A 13,287-nucleotide genomic window follows, 5' to 3' on the forward strand; every position below is an offset into this window, starting at 1 on the left:
CTCCTTCCTAACAGGCAAGTCTTTTGTTTTATTATGATTTTTGTTGCAGGTTCTGATTCTTTAGGTCCTAATCTTTCCATAAAGGTGTCTTATTGACGCTCCAGGAGGCTTTTTTGGGGAATCTGGCTCATATCATGCTGGATGTTCATAGTTACGATCTAAATATCTTATAAAAGTAATTTCTTTTGGCAGATATCATTTTTTTCCCAAGACTTTGCTGAACAAATACATACAATAAACACAAGTATTGGAATCAATTTGGGGTTCATACGACGACTCAAACAGGGAAGAGGAGGTCCCAACGAGTTTTCAATGGTATGTAGTAGTAGTAAGCTGCATGGTCACTGCTTTAAAAAAAAATACAGCATTTCTTATAAAATTGGCTTACATTCATATCTCTATTTGATGTGTTGAGCCATAAATAAAAACATAAATCACTTTAATTCTCTGAAGTACATTTCGTTTGAGCTGAAGAGTCCAAAGTGAAGGAAAACATTTTAGTTTTCTATAAATCCAGAGAGAGAAGCTTTTTCTTTTTTCTTCACATTGATTTAATTACAAACACCGCCGAACAAAAAACATTCAAAAGTCATTTTAGGCTCCTTTAATAACAACATATTGTGTAAATTGGGACCACGGTGGATGAGCTCACGCTTTCCCCACAATCAAAATAGTAATTTCACATCATCGGTTTGCGTGACGCGTGCAGACTTTAAGTGTGTTGAGAGCCCGACGGATTGTCTTGATTGATTGATTCAGGCTGTGAATCTTTTGCTGTGGAAACGGTGGCGCGGCCTCGTTAAGTCGCTCCATGTTTTCCACGTCTTTTGTCCTCCAGTGTTTTCGTCACCGTGCTGACAAGAGAGACACAAACAAACAAACACAATGCTTCTGAAGGGCCGGCCCCAATGTTCAAGCTCGTCTTTCAGTCGTAATAACAAGGCACCCAAATATAATTATCAATAACAATTGAAGTCCTTATTTCTGTGAGGGTCCAACTGAGGACCATTTTAGTTTTGCCTACGACCCTTTCCTCTAAAATGTCCTCCCCAAACTAAAGTGTGTATCTCTGCAGCCACTAGGCCTGTTTGAATAATGTTGTTATAATAAAAGGTGCACATGTGAACATTCAACATGTGAACATTCTCTCTGAAATGTTGATAACGTGAAGCAGAACAAAGTTAAAGAGGGTTTAGGACAGAGAACATTCAGGAGAAGTCGCATTGGGACCCAATAGCTCCAATGGCCCCAATGGACCCAATGGCCCCAATGGCTCCAGTGGGGCCATTGGGGCCATTGGGTCCATTGGGTCCATTGGGGCCATTGGGGCCATTGGGTCCATTGGGGCCATTGGGGCCATTGGGTCCATTGGGGCTATTTGATTTCTTTTTAACCAAACCATATATTTCACTTGTATATTACGAATGCTTGATTTCTTAAACAACACTCATTCACACGCCCGCATCTCAACTGCTAATTCATCGTTGTAACGTGTTGTATTGCCTCCCATAGATTGACATTGACGACAGGGTTTGAAATCAGTCTCCACATTGACTTCTGACACATCCGTGGAAGGATTACCGTACAATTCATAGCAGGTTTTTGCAGCTGCGTTGTGCACACCTGCACAGAATGGAGTGCACAGCTGCTCATTATCGAGCGCGTTAACGACATCTGAATACGTTTTATTCCGTTGTATAATTGGGCTTTTCTACGTCAGAGCCACAGTGTCTATATACGTGTATGCAGCTGGATGCCGGTGTGGTGAATGCAAGAGGATTCAAGCTGTGTGCACTCTCGACACTTCCACATTATTCATGCAGTAGCGCCTGTAATCTCTGCCTGGAAATCAAATGTTTCTCCCCGAACTGTGTGTCTTACCGCTCCATGAAAGTCTCATCGTGCCCGTAATAGGAAGGATCGGAGTGATTGCCGACGTATTACTCGTTCTCCCCCATTGTTGAACTGGTGGAGGAAGATGTCCCTTCTACGTATCTCTAATCTGTATGACAAACAGAAAGCTGAGTGTTTATCCACGGTTTCCATGCCGTCTAATAACGCTTCACAATAGCGTCCATTCATTACTGGAACAAAACACTGCCATCTACGTTCATATGATGCACCAAAAACCCCTTTCTGATTTTCCATTAGGTAATAGTTGTTGTTGTTGTGTAGGTAATACCAGACTGTTTGAGGGTTTTGTGTGTTTGGAAACACCGCGATTTACGCCGTGTGTTATGCTGACAGACTATATTTTTCACCTCGAGTCCAACAATGATTGGATAGCATATTCAACACATGTTGTTATGTTTATGCAACTATTATCAGTTGTGGGAAGAGAAAGCAGCTCTAACACATGAAGCATTGACTTCTATACAACCAGAGGAGTCGCCCCCTGGTGGTCAGGAGAGAATGCAGCTTTAACACATGAAGCATAGACTTCTATACAACCAGAGGAGTCGTCCCCTGGTGGTCAGGAGAGAGAATGCAGCTTTAACACATGAAGCATAGACTTCTATACAACCAGAGGAGTCGCCCCCTGGTGGTCAGGAGAGAGAATGCAGCTTTAACACATGAAGCATAGACTTCTATACAACCAGAGGAGTCGCCCCCTGGTGGTCAGGAGAGAGAATGCAGCTTTAACACATGAAGCATAGACTTCTATACAACCAGAGGAGTCGCCCCCTGGTGGTCAGGAGAGAGAATGCAGCTTTAACACATGAAGCATAGACTTCTATACAACCAGAGGAGTCGCCCCCTGGTGGTCAGGAGAGAGAATGCAGAGTTAATGATAATATTGGGTGATGAGTGGGATATGTTTTTTTTTGTCGGATTAAGCATTTGGCAAACGGGAAAATCAACATTTTGTGTTTCATTTAAATGATTATTGTCATTTTTGTTCTTTGTGGAAAAATCCCTCAGAAGCCACAGAAACGGTTGTTGTCCGGTCTCTGCAGAAGAAGACCACAGATATGTTCCTTTTTTCCTTCAATTGGATGGCAAGTCAACTTTTCAATGTCAAAATCAATATAAACGCACAAATCCAGGAGTATTCATGTCTACAAAGATTGTTAATGAGAGTCCAACCTATTTTGTGTGAGGTTGTGTTCCATTATTTTGCTATTTAGATCCTCCTGACAACAAAGAGAAGAAGAATGTTTCATAATGGAGACAAATCTTTCTGCTCCAGGTAATGATGTAATTAGCGCATCGCTCAATTATGAAACCACTCATACATGTTCTTGCCGTGTCCATGGTATTGTTTCCTTTGACCTCAAATTTGTAAAGGTCTTTCCACTCTTTTCCACGAGGTGATTATTAATAAGTCTGGTATTTCCGTTCCCATGCTTCTTTTAATCTACCATTTGAAAATACAGTACTACCATCAGTATGGTCTTCTTCACTGGTTGTAGCCGAGAGCAAGATGTTAACGTCGATGGTGCAGAGTCAGAGAGAGCTATAATACAATGTGGGGTACCACAAGGTTCCAGTTTAGGACCCTTGCTGTTTCTTAAATACGTAAAAAAGTCTTGCAGCAGCGTCCAACACCATATTTCCAATATTATTTGTAGATAATAACTAATCTTTTTGCATATTCAATATGGTTTCAGACAAATAAATTAGCATGCATATTGTTTATAGTGTGAAATTGTATATTTAAAGTTGAAGAAATCCCCTAGATTTCTCGTGTTCTTTCTCCGATGCACATTATGAATGAAAACCCAACAACAAACTGTTGTTTTAGAGCAGAGGGATGAAAACTCGAAATATCCGCCACAAGGACTGACTGAGTGAGGAAGAATCTCCTCTTCAACGTGAGGAGAAGAAACACAATTAGTCTCTGAACGTTTTCCCCTCAGGATCCATCAGTCAGGCCGAGCTCGGCTCGCCCTGTTCGGCGCTTGTTTGTCGAGATGTTCACAGCCGGCGAGCGTCGTTCGCTCATTCTCAATCGTGTTATCTTCTGTGAAATGATGAATTCGTGCAGGGCCCTAAATAATGTAGAAATATAAACACGAACAGGACGGATACAAACACATGCGAGACGCAAACATAAAAGATGTAAAACCACCCGGCGGCAGAGGTTTCCATGCAGCCACTAAATATTCATACATCTTAATTTCTGGATGATTTCCCTCCATATTTTTCATTTTGAAGCATCACTACAGCTGCTGTGTTTCATCGTTTTATACAGTATTGCCTTCCCCGGAAGCTTTTTGTCACAGCACTTCTGTGAGTCCAGCGTTACGACACTCTTACGCATGTACAGAAAGAGAGTGCAGGGAGCGAAAGGGCAAAGAGAGGCGGAGCGACTTTCCATTCAGGCCGGGACACGACGACGTCGAGGATAATGGCGAGGACGTTCTTACGGAGGCGAGGACGAGCGCCAGCATGCGTCTCCATCGAGGTGGTCAGCCGCAGGATGGAGAAAATGACAAAAGGTGAGGGATAATGGAAGCAAGGGAACACCGAAGTACACGACACGTCTCTTTGACCACGTTGCACAAGAGTGTGTGTGTGTGTGTGTGTGTGCAGGTGTCGGTCCGTGTGTTCGAGTGTACGCTCTCATTACTCAGCGTGCCCTTTGGCGCTCTCCTCTGAGAGCTCATCCAGAGCTCCCGAAGAACATCAAGACCAACAATGAGCTGAACGAGTAGCGAGTGAATGAGCGCGCATGTGTTTAAAGTCTTGTTTACAGCAAAACATTATGTCACAGCCGCACAACAAAGCGAGAAGGATGGGACAGTGGAAGAGAAAACGACCGCTTTTGGTTGTTGCTTTTGTAAATAATATTGGAAATATGGTGCTGCAAGACTTTGTATGTATTTAAGAAACAGTAAGGGTCCTAAACTGGACCCTTGTGGTACCCCACATTGAATCATGACTCTCTCTGGCTCCAGTGATGTTGACATCTTGCTCTCGGCTGCAACTAGTGGAGAAGATTTGCTGGAAAGATATCTCTGTCGACACAGAGGAGTCATATGCAACGTCATCGTTTACCTCCAAGCAGGTGGTGTTTCAGGTTTGTGAATAAAAAAACTGAATTTTCTTTTCAGTAAATTGGATTCTTTTTGATTTTTGTTGTCACAACACTCGGGGAAATGTGATTGCAGGATTTCATGTTGTGTGTAAACAACACGTTGGCGCCAATAAATCTATTTTCTAAAGCGGAAAATCACCTTAAAATTGAAGATTTGTATTTTTCATTTTATATGCAAATTATTTTTATCCCAGCATTAGTAAATCAAAAAGGGCGATGGATAAATACTACACACACACACAAATTACACCACTTTCCACATTTTCAACAGACCACGATTAATGCAAAAATCATTAAAAAGAAAACTTAAACAGAATATATTTATATATATATAATCGTCTCTTAAAGTAGCCTCCAAAAAAGTTCCTCTGATCAGTTTAAGAAGTGATATCAAAGCTGCACAAACGATTATGAATAAATAACTGAGAGAAAAGCATCTAGAAAGTTCTCTCATAGTGTTTTGGACGGGAAGACCATCGATCAGACATCCCTTTGGTTTCACTCGCAAGTGCAATTAATTCTTCGTGAACGTAGAAGTTTCCATTTCTAAAAAAGATCGGTAATGAATCGTCCAGCTGCTCCGGGTCAGGAGGATGAAGCCAGAGCGCCGCTCGTTAAGGAGGCAAGTTTCCACAAAAGAGAAGATCTTCAGCCTCTGATTCTTTATTTGATCATACATGTGATACTAGTATTGATTTATTGTAGATCTAAAAACAACCTTTATATATATAAATAGGTTGTTTTTCAGTGTGAGGAAGTCGAGATCATTCCCTTGCTGTGGATTGAGTCCCACCTGTTGAAATAAAGTCTTTGTGATTGTTCGCTTGCATATGAGAGACTTGCCCGTGTGTTACATCAAACATTGCAGAACAATCTCAGCTCTCTTTATAATGTCACACCATTGTCATGAGGCACAAGCGTAAAGAGATGATATGACACTACAGCTGAACATTTTAAGCTTGATTCTTGTAAATTGATCATATTTCTTGTGAGAACATGACTTCACTCAGGGGGTCGAACGGTTTTGGTCCTTGAAGTTTGTTTACCAAACATCCTCGGTTCACAAAAGTCTTGTGATCGTTAAAAGATTCAAGGATTGCCGCCTCGTGAATTGACAGACCAATTGCAACTTCTATCCCTCCGCTTCTCCCGAGACTTTGTCCTGATAGAAATCACAAACATTGACTTTTTCAGTGCCTTGTGTTCGGCTGCCAGAGCCCTTCATTCACAGCCGATACACACACACACACACACACACACACACACACACACACACGCCCAGACGCTGATTACAGACTTGACCCACTCTCCTCGCTAAAGATGGGGACATGGACCGAGGCCCAGCTCACCACACATGAGACGAGCAACTTCATCGCTGCTCCTGAGGCTCCCTGATCGAATGCACTAAAGTCAGCAAAGGCCGAGGAGCTCACAACGTCTCCATATCTTTTACACGCAGCGCAAACCGCCTTTAACCCTTCAAATGCTGCTTTGTTTCATGGACAGGAAACAGGACCAGCCGAGCTCCACAGACTCATCTGAGACCAGCGGTGCTCAATAGGTTCAATCGACCGGTCGATCGTGAAGGTCGTGCGGGTAGATGCATGGCATCCCAAAAAATAGACTTCAAAAAAAAATTAAGTCTTTTTTTTGTTTTTACTTTATTGACAAAAAGCAACTCAAACAACTAACAACTAACGGGCTTGTTGGAAAGGCAACGAGCTCGTTTATGTGCACACCGGGAGTTGCATTTTGTTGATAAAGTTAAAAAAAAGATAAATAATAATTAAATTTAAAGTCTGCCAAAAGTGTATGGAAGCCCATTCTTGCAAAAAAAAAGAAAATTAGGACCAAAAAATAAATAAATTAGGACCTAAAAAAAAAAAAAATTAAAATTAGGGACAAAAAAAATTTAAATAAATTAGGACCCAAAAAAGGGGTCGATAAAAAAAATAGATAAATCTACTTTTTTTTTTAAAAAATTTCGTTGACGAAAATATAAAAAAACCCTCTAAGCAATACGTTGTTTCATCACTTTGGTTTTACAATACCTTCATTTAAATGTAAATATGTATTGTTCATACAACAAAACAAGTACAAAACACAAAATAGTCCAATCTTGTTTCAATTCACATATTCTTTTAATTTAACATTGCAAGCACTGTTTTATATTCAAGTGCTCTTGTTATTTACCAAAAGATAACTTGGCAATGTCAACCACCCGTCAGCCTGTTGATGGGTTACTTTAAAGTAAATAATTCATTTAATATATGTGTGGACTTTGCATTTTATTCAGTTCTTATGTACTTTGTGTGTACATATATTAGCTACAATTATATTTAGGCTGTAACTGTAATTTTGACAATTGTAGTCAGTAGTCAACTTCTCATTTCTCTCTGGAATGAAACAGGCTTTTTTTTTTTGCTGCCAACAAAAAAAAAGATTTTTTGATTTTTTTGTCCTAATTTTTTTTTTTTGTCCTAATCTTTTTTTTTTTGGTCCTGATTTTTTTTATTTATTTTTTTGTCCTAATTTTTTTTTGTTTGTTGTATTTTTTTTCTTCTGTGTGGCGGAAATGGGCTTCTATACAAAAGCCCTAATGTAGGTTTTGACTCGTCCATTTTAAAATGAGCTCATTCAAAGAGGTGTGGGCACGCCTGTCTTACTCGGACCAGGACACAGCGCCAGATGATGTGCATATTACATTTAGCTGATGCTTTAATCCAAAGCAACTCAGGTTGTTGCTCTATACACCATGGACACAGCAACGGGGAGCAATTAGGGGTTAAGTGTCGTGCTCAAGGACACACAGGCGTGGACTAGCGGAGCGGGGATAGAACCACCGGCCCCCTGATTGAAAGACAGACATGCTAACCACTGAGCCACAGTCGCCCCATGGCGTCCTCAGGCCTCTCCCTGTTAATGGCCCATCTGTCCGTGACACAAGCCAACCACCTGAAGACGGACACGTCCATGAACTGTGCCCAGCTGCACCTGTGATGAGATCCTTCCACTTACAAAAAAAACACCCACAAGCAAAGCGTTAAGCGTGCTGTGCTCTCTTGTTAAAGTTCCACGGCCATTAAAAAGGTGCATCGGAGGCGCTGGAGGTGGTCGGCTGCATTTTCCACCGACGTGGAAGTCTTCAGGAATTTTTCTTCGCATTAATTTGCACGAACCACATGGAGCGGCATCTACACGTGTAGTGAAGGTGAGAAGCTCTGTGCAGAAGAGAGAGCGTCGTCGCTGACTTACTGTCTCTCTCTCTCTCTCTCTCTCTCTCTCTCTCTCTCTCTCTCTCTCTCTCTCTCTCTCTCTCTCTCTCTCTCTCTCTCTCTCTGGCTGTGAGTGGAACACAAAAAGAATAATTGGCAAACCGCCATGCTGTCGTTAAGCAGCAGGAAACTGCAAGCTGTGCAGCGCCGAGTGTTCCTCAATGTCAGAGTAGGAGATATGTTAACACCGGTGTTACAGCAGTGGACAAATACAAGCAGCGGAAGATTATTAAGAGGGTAATGTATTTACATTTCAGTTTCTTCGCAAGTTCTGGCATGAAATATCCTTCACTTCTAAGAACAAGAACAGACCGGTGAGTTTCACATGATAGTGCTCTTTTTCTGGCTATTTTGAGAGCAGATGTGAAGCTCCAGATACTCAACGAGCTCCAAGGAAGGTCAGTTTCAGAGCTTCTCTCACCAGCAGAACTGTTCCAATGGTTTCCAATGGTTTTCAATGGTTTTCAAGGGTTTTCAAGGGTTTTCTACTCATCCATCAGTTGTCTGCTGCTGGAAATTGGTCTCTATACACCCATGTAGATATTTCATTAAAAAAGGACATTTCTAAGTGACCCCAAACTTTTGAACGGTAGTGTACATTTGATCCGAGTCAATGTCTAAGATGCCATTGCGACGTTAGTCCAAACACAGCATCGAGTTTCTGCTCGACCTGAAGAAAGTTCCTCTAAGATCGGTCATTGTTATTCTGAACGGGTGCTGTGTGTGTTCACAGTTTTGCTTGAACTGTTGAAGAGCCAACGCACATTGAGACAGCAACAACATCATGAGCTCATCAGTAGTCTTCTCCTCATCACGTCCACATCTCGGGATGAGGTCTAATTGCCAAAGACGATAAGTCCACATTTCACATCCCCCATTGTGCGCATGCCAATTAACAAAAACATGGTTTTAGAGCTTGAGTGTTTGCTGCAGAAGGACTTCGGTAAATAAGAGCACAATGAAAAGCTTTGATGTCGCTCGCAGCAAACAGCAAAAGAGCCGCCGGCCCGTTGCAATAATGAGGGTCATCTCTTCAGGAGGGTTGCTCATCAGACCCTCGGTAACATTTTACATTTATTCTGCTTTTCTCTGTGGGAACACATTGCTGTTACCACCACCTCCTGACACGCTGTCGAATACAAAAGGTAGCAGTGAAGGCAATCTGTGATCGCCGATCATAGATTAAATAGCCTATTTATATTTTATTATAGTCTTATTCTCTCTGAAGGTGGAGGCCTGAGATGAGGAGACGTTATCTGCGTAAATCAGAGAGAGCTTTTGGAGCGAGACGTTCCTCTTCATGGTGCCAATTTGATGCAGTTTTTCAATTTTCCCCCAGTGTGTGACCCTAAGCTGTAATTTATTTATATTTAATCACCTGCTAATGGAGGTGCTCCACACGTGGGACTTATAGCGGCTTCAAGTGCTCTCGATAATGAAATCAATTGCTGTTGATGTTAATTTAGCAGCAAATGGGAAATCTTCCTCCTCCAAAACCTGCGGACACTTCTAGACCGAGAGGACCACAAGTAGTAATTAGTTCACCTTAATTTACAGGCAATGTGACATTTTGACCTTTCTTTAAGAGCCTTGCAACAGGATCAATATGTTAAAGCAGCTGTGTTTCCACAAAAAGTTGAGTACAACAAACACTTCATGCAAAGAAGTGAACTCCATGCAAGAATGAGAAAGACTGATAATCTTCTGGAGGCCGTCAGGGAGCCAGCAGGGCTGTTGCCAGGTATCCTCTGCAGACATTCAAGTCATTTGAGCATCATTAACCATTCTGTCTTTATGAAAGACACATCTGACAACCTACTATACCCTGGACGCGCACGCCGCTGCCCTCAAACCTAAAGGACTGAAGGCTGCCATCACATTCTGGAAATAACGTCATTTTCTCTCGGGTCTCTTTTGCGAAAGAGATCTTCCTAAATAATTAAAAGCTTGAGTACATAATTTAAGCTTAAATCGGTCTTTTTGCTCAACATCTCTCTCACTCATCTTGTTATTTACACACAGTTGGATTATTATTGGAGTGTTAATTTGTTTTTCGAATAATTATCTTACCATAAATAGCTCAAAATCAATTACTTTTAAGATTTCAAGCATCCATAATCCAACTATCAAGAGCTAATGTGCTCAGGGTTGAAGGAATCAATGCTCTTTCAACATAAACCATATATTTTAATTATAGTTGAGTGAGCAGGGGCTTTGTAAGGATTCCTCATGAGCTGTTGGGGTAGTGGTGTGTGTTTGTGTTGTTTCAGGTCGCGTTTCCCCCATAGCCTCTCCACAATGTACTAGAAGTCGATTTGAGGGCTGCGCTCAATGAGGTTCATTTACCAGCAGGTTCCTATGTGAGAGATGGCACCCTGGGGTCAACGGTGAACTCAAAAAGGCTTGTGATGACATCATCACGGTGGTTGAATCAACTGAAGACAAATGCATGGCCAAGCTTTCCCAAACGAGTCCTCTGATCCTCGATACATTCTCTATGAGGTGATAGTCGACTGATTTATGTCTCAGTGTGGCTGTCACAATTCACGTTTATTGTTGTCGAAAACAACGACAACGTTTCCTTCTTTGAAGTTAATTCTGCCACCTCCATTAGTGGATTTGCTCCATGCATTTACTCAGCGCTCGTATCGGACCAGAGTCCCACGGCGATGCGGTTAAATGAACGTTTGTCCTCTGCATGAAGCGGTATGAAGATTGTAAACAGAAGAGGCCCCAGGATGGAGCCTTGGGGGACTCCACATGTCGTTTTTGTATGCTCAGATATATAATTATAGACTCAAGATGTCTCTTTCCTTTAAGTAGGACTCAAACTAGTTCAGTTCTGTGCCAGAAAGTCCAACCCAGTTTCCAGTTGGTGTAGTTGTATTTTTTTTTTTTTTACAAGTTGTTTTTCTGAATTTGACAACAATAAAAGACAAATGCATACAAAAAAATAAATGCAAAACATTCATCATGAATAATAACATACAAATACATTATTGTCATAAATATTAGAGCGGATTCTTTTCCAGGGAGATTATCCAGCTGACAATGTTCATTCTGGAAATAATATTTATTTTGACTATAAAGAGATTTAGCCCCGAAGACAAGTGGGAAGGTTAATCTGTCAGAATGGAAATGGGGCATTGCGATGTTATTCGCACACAAGGAATTTGCCTTGAAGTCTGCTTTTATTCTCTTCTCTGCTTCGGAGTCGTTGAATGTCACAATGTGGCCTTACAAATGGAAAATGTGCATCAAAAGATACTCAAAGTTCTGGATAATGGTGGCTAGAAATGGATTTTGGCTGCTTCATTTATGATGTTACAGCCAGATAGACAAACAAACTCACAACTCCACAGCAAACTGTATAAGTTGTGTTGGATTATCCATGTAAACCACATTATTATCTGCATATAATGGCACACTGCAGCTCACCTGACGAATCAATTGAAAAACAATATGTATATTTTTTCTAGTTTGAACTGTTTAAAAGTCAAAATTTTACCAAGACCCAGAATTTAAACTGCTCCACAAGACAAGCGTACATTTTATTAAGTTATGGAACTAACACATTCAGCTGTATGAGCGTAAGGTTCACATCCCCGCGGGTGAACTACAAGAGCTGGAAAGTGACTCCAAAATAACATTCATTCCCTTCAGTTAAAAAGTGTTGAATTAGCATAAAAGCACAACAAGTGTTCCAGCTTTTACTTTTCATTAGATACAAAACAAAACTATTTGTTCATGTTTTTCCAATACAACACATTCATGAATTTCGATTGAATTCAAACAGAGTAATAAAGGGTCTTGTTTGCGGTTAGAAAAGACAATAAAGTTGTATAGTTAAGACTCAATAAGCCTTTATTGGCTCTCCCACAGGTCTGTTTGGTTTCTCTCGCTCGTCTCAAACTGTTCTTTCCAGTTTGAAAGTCACTCTTTTACATCACGCCGCTAATGAGGACGTAGTGATTTTTGTTTGTGGAGAACTTTTCGATTTGACTCCTGGTCGGATTAAATCTGGTCTCAATCCAATTATAGCCGAGTCAGAGGAGGGACACGCTAAGGACATGTCATACGATCAATTATTAATTATGAATGGAGATGTTTGCTGCGTGCCGCTGTAAATAAACTCATTTATCCTGCACCCGTCTTCAGTGTGTTGGTACATTTTAATCTCCGGTTGTTATAATATCTGTCGTCACAATAATGCTCCTTGAGATGAATGGACAACACTAAAAAAGGCGGTTTGATCATATATTTGTCCCATAGTGAAGGAATAATTAGTGCACAATTAGTGTCAATTTTTAAGAGCAGAAATTACATGAAATTAAAATGTCACAGATGTGCGCAAATGTGCTTGAATGCACATTTTACAGACCTCGCCTGAATGTTCTCTGTTCTAAACCCTCTGTAACTTTGTTCTGCTTCACTTTATCAAAGTCAACCTTTACAGAGAGAATGTTCACATGTTGAATGTTCACATTTAATGTTCACATGTTGAATGTTCACATGTTGAATGTTCACATTTAATGTTCACATGTTGAATGTTCACATTTAATGTTCACATGTTGAATGTTCACATGTTGAATGTTCACATGTTTAATGTTCACATTTAATGTTCACATGTTGAATGTTCACATGTTGAATGTTCACATGTTTAATGTTCACATTTAATGTTCACATGTTGAATGTTCACGTTTAATGTTCACATGTTGAATGTTCACATGTTTAATGTTCACATATTGTGCTGTGATTTGTGTTAGAGTTGGACCTTACAGCTGCATCATTTCAAACAAATACACACACACACACACACACACACACACACACACACACACACACACACAAGGTGCCAATGTTTTACATCCACTTTAAAATCCTTTAAAACTTCAATACTCACACAAATTTACTCTGAGCAGCCAGACAAGTGTTATTGACTTCCTGCTGTGTGTGTGTCTGTGTGTGTGT

Source organism: Clinocottus analis, unplaced genomic scaffold, assembly GCF_023055335.1.
Source record: "Clinocottus analis isolate CAN_PGR_092001 unplaced genomic scaffold, fCliAna1.0.p SCAF_18, whole genome shotgun sequence".
In the NCBI taxonomy this organism is placed as follows: domain Eukaryota; kingdom Metazoa; phylum Chordata; class Actinopteri; order Perciformes; family Cottidae; genus Clinocottus; species Clinocottus analis.